General features: G+C 49.6%; 1 protein-coding gene across 1 annotated transcript in view; it reads right to left on the reverse strand.

The window, feature by feature from the left end:
* gpr39 (G protein-coupled receptor 39) overlaps nucleotides 1-16,032 on the reverse strand; it is a 181,819-nt gene that overhangs the window by 63,574 nt on the left and 102,213 nt on the right. The window lies entirely within an intron of this gene.

The following is a 16,032-nucleotide window of genomic DNA, read 5'->3' on the forward strand; positions in this document are numbered from 1 at the left end:
CACCCCCAGATTACTAATCCAGTGATATTGCCACTACTCCAATATGTCTCCTGGCAACCCAATCTTCCAAGAAGATTCCAATTAAGAACGTGCCTTCAGAGTCACTATCCAGTTGGAACAACAGGTGGTTTGAAGAGGTGGGAAGGTGAACCAATGCGTCAATTTAAAAAGCGGCAACTGTGGCTGCATTGAGACTTCCCGCTGGATGCTCCTCTCCTGTGAGTTGACAAGCTGCAGACACTGTGGGGCTCTGTGTGGTTCTCGTCATTGCCCTGCACAAATGGTTGATAGTTGATTCAATAACAAGCTCAGTTGGCTTCCTGACACTGCTGGGCAGGCTGCAATGCATACAAGCGTTTTACAGGAAAAGCAGGAGGAGGCACTGGCATTCCTGTCTGATAATTTTACTAATTTTCCCATCCTCATGCCCACAAGCACCCAAAATCCCCTTCAAGGGCCTGGTAACATTTCACCCACCGCCGGCAACCCCGAACCACCAAAGTCATTCATCTGGATTGAAAACAGTACTGGTCCCAACACTAAGCCCCAGGACACCAATTAATACTCCTCCTGCTGTCACACTCTGACATTATCCTTCAAACCAGCACTTTGCTTTTTTTTTATCCTTTAACCAATTTCTTATCCCTACACAAGTTTTGCACTGAATCCCTACAGCTTTGAGATTAATTAGTGATTTTTCATGTGGAACTTGTTCAAATGCTTTCTGAAAGGTTAAGTGCACAACACCACAGTTGACTTATCGCTTTTTCGGAAACAAGGAAGTTAGTATTTCCCATCTAAAGACAGTTGTTTCTGAGATCATTGTTCAGATAATCCTCAAATTTACACCAGATAATTGATTTTATTATTTTGCATGTTGTTGAAGCAAGACTAATGGGATTGTAATTTCTGATGCCTGTTTCATCATCTTTTTTGAATATGGGCATCATATTAGTCTGCTTCCAGTGTATCGATGCCTTCCCAGTGTTTAATGACTTCTTCGTAGTGATGTTTATGCCCCTCAAATCTCTTTGCCAGTCTGTCTACGACTCTGAGAAAAATACCATCTAACAATTAAATGGTTTAAAGTTATTTCCAACCTGCCTTGGATTTCAGTCTCAGTCTATTGAAGTCTTGAATTATATTTTAATAATTATATTTTGATACTTGTTTTGGGGGGTTAGGGAGTGGGAGAGGGTATGTTATCCATGCCTTAACTCATGACTATTTTACAAAGGTAATCATGTAAAATGTCATAGTGATCTGCCTAAGGCCAGCTACTCTGCTCATTTCACTACGCCTCATGGACTTGTACTTTCCTCTTCAGCTGTTCAAAGGAACCTCCCACTTTAAATTTCATTGAGTAATATGACTGGCGAAAAGAGTATATGAGATGGTTTCCCATTACCTTCCTCATTTATGCTTAAAGAAAACGTAAGTCCTCTTCCCAAAGAATCCTAATGCAGAACATTTATGGTTAACATTCCTCCCCATCTTTCAATATTCTTAACTCAGGGCGGCACGGTGGCGCTGTGGTTAGCACTGCTGCCTCATGGCGCCCAGGTTCAATCCTGGCCCTGGGTCACTGTCCATATGGAGATTGCAGATTCTCCCCGTGCCTGCGTTGGATTCGCCCACACAGCTCAAAGATGTGCAGAGTAGGTGGATTGGCCACGCTAAATTGCCCCTTAATTGGGAAAAATAAATTGGGTCCTCTAAATTTATATTTAAAAAATATTCTTAACTCTTCTCTAACATTCTCATTATTATTGAAGTACAGTTTTTGTTTGTTATACTTTGTCTAAACAGCTATGCTTTTTCCTGTGTTTCTGTTTACCCTTTCTGTGCACCCTTTAAACTTACAAAGGTAATCATGTAAAATGTCATAGTGATCTGCCTAAGGCCAGCTACTCTGCTCATTTCACTACGCCTCATGGACTTGTACTTTCCTCTTCAGCTGTTCAAAGGAACCTCCCACTTTAAATTTCATTGAGTAATATGACTGGCGAAAAGAGTATATGAGATGGTTTCCCATTACCTTCCTCATTTATGCTTAAAGAAAACGTAAGTCCTCTTCCCAAAGAATCCTAATGAGTTTTGGCACAATCCCAGTTTCATCCCACTGAGCTCCTCTGCTTTGCCCTGTATGATTTCGGATATCATATTTGCTCTATATTTCATTTTAAATTGTTTATTAATCCAATTAGAGTTGAATCATGGATGATAATTTTTTTTTACGCACTTGATTGTAAGTCCAGCATTGTTTCTTTAAAGGCGTTCCATTTGTCCTGCATTGAAATATTAACAAATATTCTCGCATTCAATACTTGTGAATTGATAACGCTTTACAGGGCATCTGGGATTAATATCGTCTGAATTTCGTCTCCTTTTAATATCCTGGAATTTGGATCGCAGATCACGACAAAAATAATTTGTCATTCGTCTATGGATAAATCTGAACTGCAGAATCGATTTCATTAATTTAATTTTCTTCTTGGGTTTACTATATTTAGTGTATGGTAAATAATAAGAGTTTTATTTGTATTTACATGTCCTAACCTCTCATCGCAAATTAAATTAAGAGCTGCTGAACTGACATTTCTCCAGATTATTTAGTAAATTAGTTTTCCAGGTTATGTACAAGGCCATTTGTATTAAGCATGGCACTCCATTATAAATGTTATTTTTAAGACTGCAGATCGACTCCGATTACCTTTACCGTGCTCCCTAACACACATTAATTAATTTAGGCTTACTGTTGCACAGAGAAATTATTAAGTCGACACTCCATCGCTTTTTCATTTGCAGGCTCTTCAATCTTAATAGTGTGTATTTATTTTTAATGGCAGTAAGAGTTGATGAGATAATGGATAGAAAATGTTACTGTTCTTATAACTCAAAATTTTGGCCTCTTATAAAGAGTTCCTCTGTCAACGCTATTATTAGTTTCGCACCATGAAAAAATAGATTTTGTGGTAAAAATCATGGTGTATCTATCACTGCTCGTCATTAAAAATTGGACAGTTACTAACATTACTATACATGCGCAGTCAAAAGCAATTGCTGTCTGCATTGCCCTTCCCCTCCAGAAACCACACTTTCACTGTAGCATGTCCATTCAAGTGTAAGCAAATTAAGTTTTATATAAATCTTAATTACTGCCAGCGACCACTCGGGCATTGAAAATTAGCTTCTAAAGTGTGAAATCTTGTTGCTTCAGGTTTTAATTATTGTTAAAAATATCAAAACATTCATAAACCGTTCATTTTACTATTTCTTTCTCTTTTAATCTCTCTTTCATAGCCCCGGCCGGGATTCTCCGAGCCCGCGGTGGCTCGGAGAATCGGAGTTGACGGTGAGACGGCCCGCGACGCCAGTCCTATGCCGGGAAGGGATTCTCCGGCGACCGGAGAATCGCTGCCAGCCACGTACACGCGATCGATGCGGCGCCAGTTGGGAGCCGTTGAAAGAGGACCCCGCAGCGATTCTCCGCAGTCGACCGGCCGAGTTCCCGCTGATGTGGTTCTAACATGGCTCCACCCGGCAGAAGCTCGGACCCGCGGCCGCGGTGGTCATCCTGGTGGGGGGGGGCAGGCGGATCAGAGTCCGGGGGAGCCTCCACAACGGCCAGGCCCACTATCAGAGGCCACAGATCGGCAGGTGCGTGCGGTCCGGGGGGGGCCGACTTTCTTCCGTGCCAGCCTGCTGTGTGGCTCCGCCATGTTGCGCAGGCCTGGCATGGATGCGCCATCACGTGAATGCGCTTCCACGCCGGCGCTGCGTGCAGCACTCCAGCGCCGTGTTGGCCCCCTGTGGGCCGTGGAATCGCTGCGCCAGGAGGCCCATTGATGCCGACGTGAAACACTCCGGTGTTTACGCAGCATCGACACTTAGCCGCCGTTCCGGGTGCGGCTATGCAGAGCTAGGTCGCATATACGGTAGCTCCCACTTTGAATGGAATTTTGGGCTATTTACAGGGCCCCCACGGCATTTGTTTGACATTTCCCGGTGTGGGAAGAAGACTGCAGCATTCATCTGACAGTGTCCCCCAGGAATGGTATGTCTCTTGGTTACCAGACCCAGCAGAAACAGTAAAAGATTTGGCTGTAACTGCAGGGGAGAGAGGGGCCTCTTCCAGCATGCAGGTGGGGGAAGGGCAAGCTTAAAGCTGCAAGCTGACTTGAGGGCCTTTATTAAAGGTAATTCTAGCAGCAGAGGGAATAACTGTGAAAAGATCTACCAAGGCCATTGAAGAAGCGGGGACGAGGCTTTCGGTGGAGGCCATGGAGGAGTAGGTCGCGCATTCGGCAGCTCCCGTCTGGAACAGACTCTCAGACCTTTTTCAGGAGTTTCCAGACATTTTGGGGCAGATTGCTGAAGCAAACACTGCCAAAAGGATTCCCTCTCGAGACTTCCGGTTGCGGCTATGCGGAGCTAAGTCGCACATTCGACGGCTCCCGCAAAAACGGACTTTTAGGCTCTTTTCAGGGCCCCCAAGGGCACTTTTTCGATGTTTCCCGGTGTGGGAAGGAGTTAATAAAAGCTCCCCGTCAGTATATGGCTTTAACTAGGAGCAGGGCGACAAAAAAGGTGGTGGTGGACCAGAAGAAGGGAGGGAAGAAGGACAAAATGGCGGCGGGCGGAGACCTGGCAGCGTGGAGGCAGTGGGCAGAGGAGCAACAGGAGGGTATCCAGCACTGCCTCAGATAGATTAAAACGGACCTGCTAGAGCCGATGAAGGCTTCTATTGATAAGCTGCTGGAGATACAGATGGCCCAGGGGGTGGCGATCTGCGAGGTCCGACAAAAGATCTCTGACAATGAGGACGCGATCTTAGGCCTTGCGGTAAAGGTGGAGGCGCACAAGGCGCTCCACAAGAAATAGCAGGAGCGGTTCGAGGAGATGGAGAATCGGTTGAGGCGGAAGAATCTGCGGATTCTGGGCCTCCCGGAGGGGTTGGAGGGGCCGGATGTGGGGGCCTATGTGGTCACCATGTTGAACTCGCTGATGGGAGCGGGGTCCTTCCAGGGGCCCCTGGAGCTGGAAGGGGCCCATAGAGTGTTGGTGAGGAGGCCCAAGGCTAACGAGCCTCCGCGGGCGGTGCTGGTGCAATTCCATCGGTTCGTCGATCGGGAGTGTGTGCTCAGGTGGGCCAAGAAGGAGAGGAGCAGCAGGTGGGAGAACGCGGAGGTTCGGATATATCAGGACTGGAGTGCGGAGGTGGCGAAGAGGAGGGCCGGGTACAATCGAGCGAAGGCGGTGCTGCACAGGAAGGGGGTGAAGTTTGGCATGTTGCAGCCGGCGCGTCTGTGGGTTACCTACAAGGACCGGCACCATTATTTTGAGTCTCCGGAGGAGGTGTGGGCCTTTGTTCAGGCCGAGAAGCTGGACACAGACTGAGGGTCGGGATGGGCGATTGGGGACTGCGGTGGATATGTTATGCCTATTTTTGGTTTGGGTGGGGGGGAGGCCTTTGCATTGTTTTGGGTTTCTTTTTCTCTGTGTTTTTCTCTTTCGGGTTGGGAGGGTGGATGGGGCGGGTTGGGCACTGTTTTGGTTGGTGGCGGGGCCTGGGAGGTGGAGAGCGCGGGCTTTTTTCCCGCGCCGAAAACTGGGGGGGGGGCGGGGCAGGGCGGGGAAGCGAGGATTGTTTCCCGCGTTTAGAACGGAGGGGGGAGGGGGTGAGCCTGTGGATGGGGAGCGGGAGAGGAGGGTGTGCCACACAATGGGAGGAGTCGAAGGGGAGGTGGGAGTGGACGGGGTCAGCAGGAGTCAGCTGACTTGCGGAAGTGCAATGGGGGGAGTAAACCAGCTAGGATGGGTCCTAGCCCGGGGAGGGGGGGGGAGGGAGGGGGAGTGTTGGGGTGGGGGGGGGGGGGAATCGAGTTGCTGCTGCTAAGGTCAAGGAGGAGCTGGAGCGAGTGGGGGGGTCGGGACGGGGGGAATGCTGCTGTGGGGGACGGGCTGGGTGTGGGGTGTGGGCTGGTGGCTGGCCGTGGAGGGGTCATGGCTAGTCGGCAGGGGAGGGGGGTGGGTAGCCCCCTGATCCGGCTGATAACCTGGAATGTAAGGGAACTGAATGGGCCGGTTAAGCGGGCCCGCGTGTTCGCGCACCTGAAGGGGCTCAAGGCGGATGTGGTTATGCTCCAGGAGACACACCTGAAGGTGGCAAACCAGGTAAGACTGAGGAAAGGGTGGGTAGGTCAGGTGTTTCATTCGGGGCTAGATGCCAAAAATCGAGGGGTGGCGATCTTGGTGGGAAAGAAGGTGTCATTCGAGGCGTAGAGCATTGTGGCAGATAATGGCGGTAGGTACATAATGGTAAGTGGTAAGTTGCAGGGAGAGAGGGTGGTACTGGTCAATGTGTATGCTCCGAACTGGGACGATGCGGGTTTTATGCGGCGTATGTTGGGTCGGATCCCAGACTTGGAAGTGGGGGGCCTGATAATGGGGGGAAACTTTAACACGGTGTTGGATCCGGCACTGGATCGCTCCAGGTCTAGGACGGGTAGCAAGCCGGCGGCGACTAGAGGGTTGAGGGGATTTATGGACCAAATGGGAGGGGTGGACCCTTGGAGATTTGCAAGGCCGGGGGCTGGGGAATTTTCATTCTTCTCACATGTCCATAAGGCTTATTCTCGAATCGACTTTTTCATTTTGAGTAGGGCGCTGATAGCGAGAGTAGAGGATACCGAGTATTCGGCAATAGCAATTTCGGACCACGCCCCGCATTGGGTGGACTTGGAGATGGGGGAGGAGAGGGACCAGCGCCCGCTGTGGCGCTTGGAGGTGGGGCTGTTGGCGGACGAGGAGGTGAGCGAGCGGGTCCGAGGAAGTATAGAGAGGCACTTGGAGACCAACGACAACGGGGAGGTCCGAGTGGGGATGGTATGGGAGGCATTGAAGGCGGTGGTGAGGGGAGAGCTGATCTCCATTAGGGCCCACAAGGAGCGGAGGGAGCGGGGGGAGAGGGAGAGGCTGGTGGGGGAGATGGTGAGGGTAGACAGGAGGTATGCGGAAGAGCCTGAGGAAGGATTGTTGAGGAAGAGGCGCAGCCTCCAGGCCGAATTCGACCTGGTGACCACCAGGAAGGTGGAGGTGCAGTGGAGGAAGGCCCAGGGGGCGGTCTACGAGTATGGGGAAAAGGCAAGCCGGATGCTGGCGCATCAGCTTCGGAAGCGGGATGCAGCTAGGGAGATCGGGGGAGTTAAGGACAGAACATAGAACATAGAACATAGAAAATACAGCACAGAACAGGCCCTTCGGCCCACGATGTTGTGCCGAACCTTTGTCCTAGATTAATCATAGATTATCATTGAATTTACAGTGCAGAAGGAGGCCATTCGGCCCCTCGAATCTGCACCGGCTCCCGGAAAGAGCACCCCACCCAAACCCAACACCCTCACCCAACACCAAGGGCAATTTGGACATTAAGGGCAATTTATCATTGGCCAATTCACCTAACCTGCACATCTTTGGATTGTGGGAGGAAACCGGAGCACCCGGAGGAAACCCACGCAGACACGGGGAGGACGTGCAGACTCCGCACAGTCAGTGACCCAAGCCGGAATCGAACCTGGGACCCTGGAGCTGTGAAGCAATTGTGCTATCCACAATGCTACCGTGCTGCCCTTGAGAACAAATAAATCTACACTATATCATTTAACCGTAATCCATGTATCTATCCAATAGCTGCTTGAAGGTCCCTAATGTTTCCGACTCAACTACTTCCACAGGCAGTGCATTCCATGCCCCCACTACTCTCTGGGTAAAGAACCTACCTCTGATATCCCTCCTATATCTTCCACCTTTCACCTTAAATTTATGTCCCCTTGTAATGGTTTGTTCCACCCGGGGAAAAAGTCTCTGACTGTTTACTCTATCTATTCCCCTGATCATCTTATAAACCTCTATCAAGTCGCCCCTCATCCTTCTCCGTTCTAATGAGAAAAGGCCTAGCACCCTCAACCTTTCCTCGTAAGACCTACTCTCCATTCCAGGCAACATCCTGGTAAATCTTCTTTGCACCTTTTCCAAAGCTTCCACATCCTTCCTAAAATGAGGCGACCAGAACTGTACACAGTACTCCAAATGTGGCCTTACCAAAGTTTTGTACAGCTGCATCATCACCTCACGGCTCTTAAATTCAATCCCTCTGTTAATGAACGCGAGCACACCATAGGCCTTCTTCACAGCTCTATCCACTTGAGTGGCAACTTTCAAAGATGTATGAACATAGACCCCAAGATCTCTCTGCTCCTCCACATTGCCAAGAACTCTACCGTTAACCCTGTATTCCGCATTCATATTTGTCCTTCCAAAATGGACAACCTCACACTTTTCAGGGTTAAACTCCATCTGCCACTTCTCAGCCCAGCTCTGCATCCTATCTATGTCTCTTTGCAGCCGACAACAGCCCTCCTTACTATCCACAACTCCACCAATCTTCGTATCGTCTGCAAATTTACTGACCCACCCTTCAACTCCCTCATCCAAGTCATTAATGAAAATCACAAACAGCAGAGGACCCAGAACTGATCCCTGCGGTACGCCACTGGTAACTGGGATCCAGGCTGAATATTTGCCATCCACCACCACTCTCTGACTTCTATCGGTTAGCCAGTTCGTTATCCAACTGGCCAAATTTCCCACTATCCCATGCCTCCTTACTTTCTGCATAAGCCTACCATGGGGAACTTTATCAAATGCCTTACTAAAATCCATGTACACTACATCCACTGCTTTACCTTCATCCACATGCTTGGTCACCTCCTCAAAGAATTCAATAAGATTTGTAAGGCAAGACCTACCCCTCACAAATCCGTGCTGACTATCCCTAATCAAGCAGTGTCTTTCCAGATGCTCAGAAATCCTATCCTTCAGTACCCTTTCCATTACTTTGCCTACCACCGAAGTAAGACAAACTGGCCTGTAATTCCCAGGGTTATCCCTAGTCCCTTTTTTGAACAGGGGCACGACATTCGCCACTCTCCAATCCCCTGGTACCACCCCTGTTGACAGTGAGGATGAAAAGATCATTGCCAATGGCTCTGCAATTTCATCTCTTGCTTCCCATAGAATCCTTGGATATATCCCGTCAGGCCCGGGGGACTTGTCTATCCTCAAGTTTTTCAAAATGCCCAACACATCTTCCTTCCAAACAAGTATTTCCTCGAGCTTACCAATCTGTTTCACACTGTCCTCTCCAACAATATCGCCCCTCTCATTTGTAAATACAGAAGAAAAGTACTCGTTCAAGACCTCTCCTATCTCTTCAGACTCAATACACAATCTCCCGCTACTGTCCTTGATCGGACCTACCCTCGCTCTAGTCATTCTCATATTTCTCACATATGTGTAAAAGGCCTTGGGGTTTTCCTTGATCCTACCCGCCAAAGATTGTTCATGCCCTCTCTTAGCTCTCCTAATCCCTTTCTTCAGTTCCCTCCTGGCTATCTTGTATCCCTCCAATGCCCTGTCTGAACCTTGTTTCCTCAGCCTTACATAAGTCACCTTTTTCCTCTTAACAAGACATTCAACCTCTCTTGTCAACCATGGTTCCCTCACTCGACCATCTCTTCCCTGCCTGACAGGGACATACATATCAAGGACACGTAGCACCTGTTCCTTGAACAAGTTCCACATTTCACTTGTGTCCTTCCCTGCCAGCCTATGTTCCCAACTTATGCACTTCAATTCTTGTCTGACAACATCGTATTTACCCTTCCCCCAATTGTAAACCTTGCCCTGTTGCACGTACCTATCCCTCTCCATTACTAAAGTGAAAGTCACAGAATTGTGGTCACTATCTCCAAAATGCTCCCCCACTAACAAATCTATCACTTGCCCTGGCTCATTACCCAGTACTAAATCCAATATTGCCCCTCCTCTGGTCGGACAATCTACATACTGCGTTAGAAAAGCTTCCTGGACACACTGCACAAACACCACCCCATCCAAACTATTTGATCTAAAGAGTTTCCACTCAATATTTGGGAAGTTAAAGTCGCCCATGACTACTACCCTATGACTTCTGCACCTTTCCAAAATCTGTTTCCCAATCTGTTCCTCCACATCTCTGCTACTATTGGGGGGCCTATAGAAAACTCCTAACAAGGTGACTGCTCCTTTCCTATTTCTGACTTCAACCCATACTACCTCAGTAGGCTGATACTCCTCGAACTGCCTTTCTGCAGCTGTTATACTATCTCTAATTAATAATGCCACCCCCCCACCTCTTTTACCACCCTCCCTAATCTTATTGAAACATCTATAACCAGGGACCTCCAACAACCATTTCTGCCCCTCTTCTATCCAAGTTTCCGTGATGGCCACCACATCGTAGTCCCAAGTACCGATCCATGCCTTAAGTTCACCCACCTTATTCCTGATGCTTCTTGCGTTGAAGTATACACACTTCAACCCCTCTCCGTGCCTGCAAGTACTCTCCTTTGTCAGTGTTCCCTTCCCCACTGCCTCATTACACGCTTTCGCGTCCTGAATATCGGACAGGGGAGGGAGCGTGGTGCGGAGTGGGGTTGGCATCAATGGGGTCTTCAGGGACTTCTACGAGGAATTGTAGCGATCCAAGCCCCTACGGGAGGAGGGAGGGATGGGCCGTTTCCTGGACCAATTGAGGTTTCCAAAGGTGGAAGAGGGACTGGTGGCAGGACTGGGGGCCCCGATTGGGCTGGAGGAGCTGATCAAAGGGATAGGAAGCATGCAGGCGGGGAAGGCACCGGGGCCGGACGGTTTCCCGGTCGAGTTCCATAAAAAATATATGGACCTGTTGGGCCCGCTGTTAGTTAGGACCTTTAATGGTAACTGCCCGTACCAGCCTCCCCGAACAGGCGCCGGAATGTGGCGACTAGGGGCTTTTCACAGTAACTTCATTTGAAGCCTACTTGTGACAATAAGCGATTTTCATGAGGCAGGGGAGAGGGGGGGGGCTTTACCCCCGACGATGTCCCGGGCACTGATCTCCTTGATCCTGAAGCGGGACAAGGATCCCCTGAAATGTGGGTCTTACAGACCGATTTCCTTGATAAATGTAGATGCTAAGGTGCTGGCGAAGGTCTTAGCCACGAGGATTGAGGATTGTGTGCCGCAGATCATCCATTAAGACCAGGCGGGGTTTGTGAAGGGGAGACAGTTGAACGCGAATGTGCGGAGGCTTTTGAACGTTATCATGATGCCGGCGAAGGAGGCGGAGATAGTGGTGGCGATGGGCGCTGAGAAAGCCTTCGATAGGGTAGAGTGGGGGTACCTGTGGGAGGTGCTGAAGAGGTTCGGGTTTGGGGAGGAGTTTGTCAGGTGGGTTAGGCTGTTGTATGAGGTCCCGATGGCGAGTGTGGCCACAAATAGGAGGAGGTCCGAGTACTTTCGGTTGCACCGATGGACGAGACGGGGGTGTCCCCTGTCCCCCCTGCTCTTCGCACTGGCGATTGAACCCCTGGCTATGGCACTGAGAGAGTCGAGGAACTGGAGGGGGTTGGTGCGGGGTGGGGTGGAGCATAGGGTGTCGCTTTATGCGGACGACCTGCTGCTGTATGTGGCGGACCCGGTGGGAGGAATGCCAGAGGCAATGAGGATCCTTAGGGAATTCGGGGACTTTTTGGGGTACAAGCTCAATATGGGGAAGAGCGAGCTGTTCGTAGTTCAGCTAGGGGACCAGGAGAGGGGGATTGGTGAGCTCCCACTAAAAAGGGCGGAGAGGAGCTTCAGATATTTGGGGGTCCAGGTGGCCAGGAGCTGGGGGGCCCTGCATAGGCTTAACTTTACAAGGCTGGTGGAGCAAATGGAGGAGGAGTTCAAGAGGTGGGACGCGTTGCCGCTGTCCTTGGCGGGTAGGGTGCAGTCAATCAAAATGACAGTGCTCCCAAGGTTTTTGTTCCTGTTCCAGTGCCTCCCGGTGTTTATCCCGAAGGCTTTTTTCAGGCGGGTTAACAGGAGTATAATGGGATTTGTGTGGGCGCGAGGGACTCCCAGGGTGAGAAGGGTGTTCCTGGAGCGGAGTAGAGATGGGGGGGACTGGTGCTGCCCAACCTCTGTGGATACTACTGGGCCGCCAATGCGGCAATGGTGCACAAGTGGGTGATGGAGGGGGAGGGGGCTGCATGGAAGAAGCTGGAGACGGCGTCCTGTGTGGGTACGAATCTGGGGGTGCTGGCAACGGCGCCGCTTCCGCTCCCTCCAAGGAGGTACACCACGAGCCCAGTGGTGGTGGCGGCCCTCAAAATTTGGGGGCAGTGGAGGCGGCATAGGGGGGAAGTTGGGGCCTCGGCGTGGATCCCATTATGGGGGAACCACCGGTTCGCCCCAGGAAGAACAGGTGGGGGGTTTTCGGGGTGGCACAGGGCAGGGATACGAAAGTTGGGGGACCTCTTTGTGGACGGGAAGTTTGCAAGCTTGGGTGAGCTGGAGGAGATGTACACGTAAGGGCGTTTGCCAGACGGCAGGTGTTGAAATTCCCACGGCTACTGCCACACACAGTACAGGACAGGGTGCTCTCGGGGGGGTGGGTGGGAGTGGGGAAGATCTCGGAAACTTACCAGATGATGCAGGAGGAGGAGGAGGCCTCGGTGGTGGAGTTGAAAGATAAGTGGGAGGAGGAGTTGGGCAAGGAGATCGAAGAGGGGACGTGGGCAGATGCCCTAGGGAGGGTGAATTCTTCCTCTTCATGCGCGAGGCTCAGCCTCATACAGTTTAAGGTGCTGTACAGGGCTCACATGACCGGGACAAGGATGAGCCGGTTCTTTGGGGGTGAGGACAGGTGTGTTAGGTGCTCAGGGAGCCCAGCAAATTATACCCATATGTTCTGGGCATGCCCAGCGCTCGAGGGTGGTAGGATCCAGGGTCAGATCGGGCTGGGGGCTCGCAATATTTGGGGTGGCAGAGGAGCCGGGAGTCCAGGAGGCGAAAGAGGCCGGAATTCTGGCCTTTGCGTCCCTGGTAGCCCGGCGAAGGATTCTCCTTCAGCGGAAAGATGCGAGGCCCCCAAGCGTGGAATCCTGGATCAGCGATATGGCCGGGTTCATTAAATTGGAGAGGGTGAAATTCGCCCTGAGACGGTCAGTACAAGGGTTCTTTAGGCGGTGGCAACCGTTCTTCGTCTTTCTGGCATAACAATAGACATTGGTCAATGGCAGCAGCAGCTCGGGGGGTGGGGGGGGGGGGGGGGTTACTTTATTTTTGTTTATGTTATTTACACTGGAGGGTCTGAGGGGGTGTATACACCTGTTGTGTTAAGTCGGGGTGTTAATGTTAATTTATTATTTATGTACAGGGGGAGGGGTTTGGGGGGGTTGCTTTTTTAGATTGTGTTTTGTACTTAACCCTGTTGGGTTCTTTTTTCTTTCTCATTTTGTTATTGATATTTTATGAAAACCTTTAATAAAAATTATTTTTTTAAAAAACACTTAGCCGCCATATTGCAGAATCCCGGCCCCCATCTTTCTTTTCAATTTTGTATTTTGCATTCTGTAGCTGACTTGACATTGAATTCAATATTCTATCTGGCACTTCTGCTCGTTAAGGAATCTTCAATGTAACTGATTTAGGAGATATGTAGAGCAGAATTTTGTCACGAGAGCAGAAGTTCCACTTCCAGGACCATAATCATGAGGTCACCCAGCACCACCCCTACACCAAAGTTTGGCAGGTGGCAGGACTGGGGCATGGCATTTTGCCAGCAGTGGTCAATTAGGGGGCTTCCGCTAGGCCGTCATCCAATTAAGAATAATAGCACACCCCCATGAGCCAGCAGCTCAGCAGTGCCAGAACTAGCAGTGGCTGTTCCTGAGACTGCATCTGCCTCAATGGCCAGGCCGCCTCAAAGCGAGTTCAGATAAGTTAGGGGAAGACTGTGGTCTAGCAGCCAGGTCCCTATGATTGGGGAAGGGAGGTGGGGCCATACAGAGCATCACAATAATTTGACTTCTTGTTGTAATGCAAAATCCCACCAGTACTCGATGGCCCCCTTCTGAACTGTAGGAATTCTATGATTCGACGATTCTATAATAAGGTCTGTGGCCAAGTGGGCCAGCATTGATTACCCACCCCTCGCTGCCCTTCAGAAGGTGGTGGTGAGTTGCCTTCTTGAACCGCTGCAATCGTTGCTCAGAGCAAACCTCATCCCACTGTATTACAATTTATATATATTCAAGCAAATAGTTCTCATTATACAGCATTGTTCTGTTGTCCAGCACTGTTCTTTGACAGAAAGAAGTAAAAGTTGACACGAGATTTCCAGCGCTCCACTAATATCACTCTTAGGCTGATGAATCACAGGAAGCCGATGGATGTGGAGTGGCTCCCATTAATTGTATGGAAATAGGGCTTAAGTGGTGATAATTGGTTTCTCGCCATGCTACGGTGAGATCCTGATTTTGCCTGCAGGAGCAGGCCGATTGCATCGCAAACTGTTTGGCGCCTGGCGCGGTTCCCTTTTTCGGCCTCTCTCGTTATTCACTGGCCTCATTTCACTAGCAAGAGTGCAGCGAAGCTGGAAAATCGTGCTCTCTATGTGTGGGCTAGACCAGGGAGAAACTCCCCAAGGCCCCAAAAAATGACCAAGCGTGGGTGAGTAGCGGGTGATCTCACACAAAAAGCCGCCAGGAAACACACTGCAAAACATGCTTGAAATGACACTTAGAAATGTTTCGGTTATATCATAGAATTTGCAGTGCAGAAGGAGGACATTCGGCCCATCGAGTCTGCACCGGCTCTTGGGAAGAGCACACTACCCAAGGTCCACACCTCCACCCTATCCCTATAACCCAGTAACCCCACCCAACATAAGGGAAATTTGGAAACTAAGGGCAATTTAGCATGGCCAATCCACCTAACCCACACATCTTTGGACTGTGGGAGGAAACCGGAGCACCCGGAGGAAACCCACGCACACACGGGGAGGATGTGCATACTCCGCACAGACAGTGACCCAAGCCGGGAATCAAACCTGGGACCCTGGAGCTGTGAAGCAATTGTGCTATCCACAATGCTACTGTGCTACAATTCAAACCCAACATTTAGTTTGTAGACACAGAGAACATGGAATATTTATATCTGGACACTTAAGGGAAATACAAACTTGGAATAATATATGAGCAAATATTTAAATATTTGTGAACAATTTACTCGGTTATTATTTGGCACTTTAGGAAGCTTCAGTAGTTTTTTCCATTGTTCCTTTAGAGGTGCACAGCTGCATAACAAACTGTTACGGCACTGTCCATTGAAACAATTAGGCTGTAGATGCAAAGAAAATCCAGAACGATCATTGATCTCAGTCACACACTTTTATTCCCCCCCCAATTTGAAAAAAAGAGTGAGCACTCATAAGAACATAAGAACTAGGAGCAAGAGTAGGCCACCTGGCCCCTCGAGCCTGCTCCGCCATTCAATGAGATCATGGCTGATCTTTTTTGGACTCAGCTCCACTTTCCGGATCGAACACCATAACCCTTAATCCCTTTATTCTTCAAAAAACTATCTATCTTTATCTTAAAAACATTGAATGAAGGAGCCTCAAGTGCTTCACTGGGCAAAGAATTCCAGAGATTCACAACCCTTTGGGTGAAGAAGTTCCTCCTAAGCTCAGTCCTTAATCTACTTCCCCTTATTTTGAGACTATGCCCCCTAGTTCAACTTTCACCCGCCAGTGGAAACAACCTGCCCGCATCTAACCTATCTATTCCCTTCATAATTTTATACGTTTCTATAAGATCCCCCCCCGCATTCTTCTAAATTCCAACGAGTACAGTCCCAGTCTACTCAACCTCTCCTCATAATCCAACCCCCTCAGCTCTGGGATTAACCTAGTGAATCTCCTCTGCACACCCTCCAGCGCCAGTAAGTCCTTTCTCAGGTAAGGAGACCAATACTGAACACAATACTCCAGGTGTGGCCTCACTAACACCTTATACAATTGCAGCATAACCTCCTTCGTCTTAAACTCCATCACTCTAGCAATGAAGGACAAAGCTCCATTTGATTTTTAATCACCTGTTGCACCTGTAAACCAACTTTTTG

The sequence above is a fragment of the Scyliorhinus torazame genome, chromosome 2 (genome assembly GCF_047496885.1).
Source record: "Scyliorhinus torazame isolate Kashiwa2021f chromosome 2, sScyTor2.1, whole genome shotgun sequence".
Classification (NCBI taxonomy): Eukaryota; Metazoa; Chordata; class Chondrichthyes; order Carcharhiniformes; family Scyliorhinidae; genus Scyliorhinus; species Scyliorhinus torazame.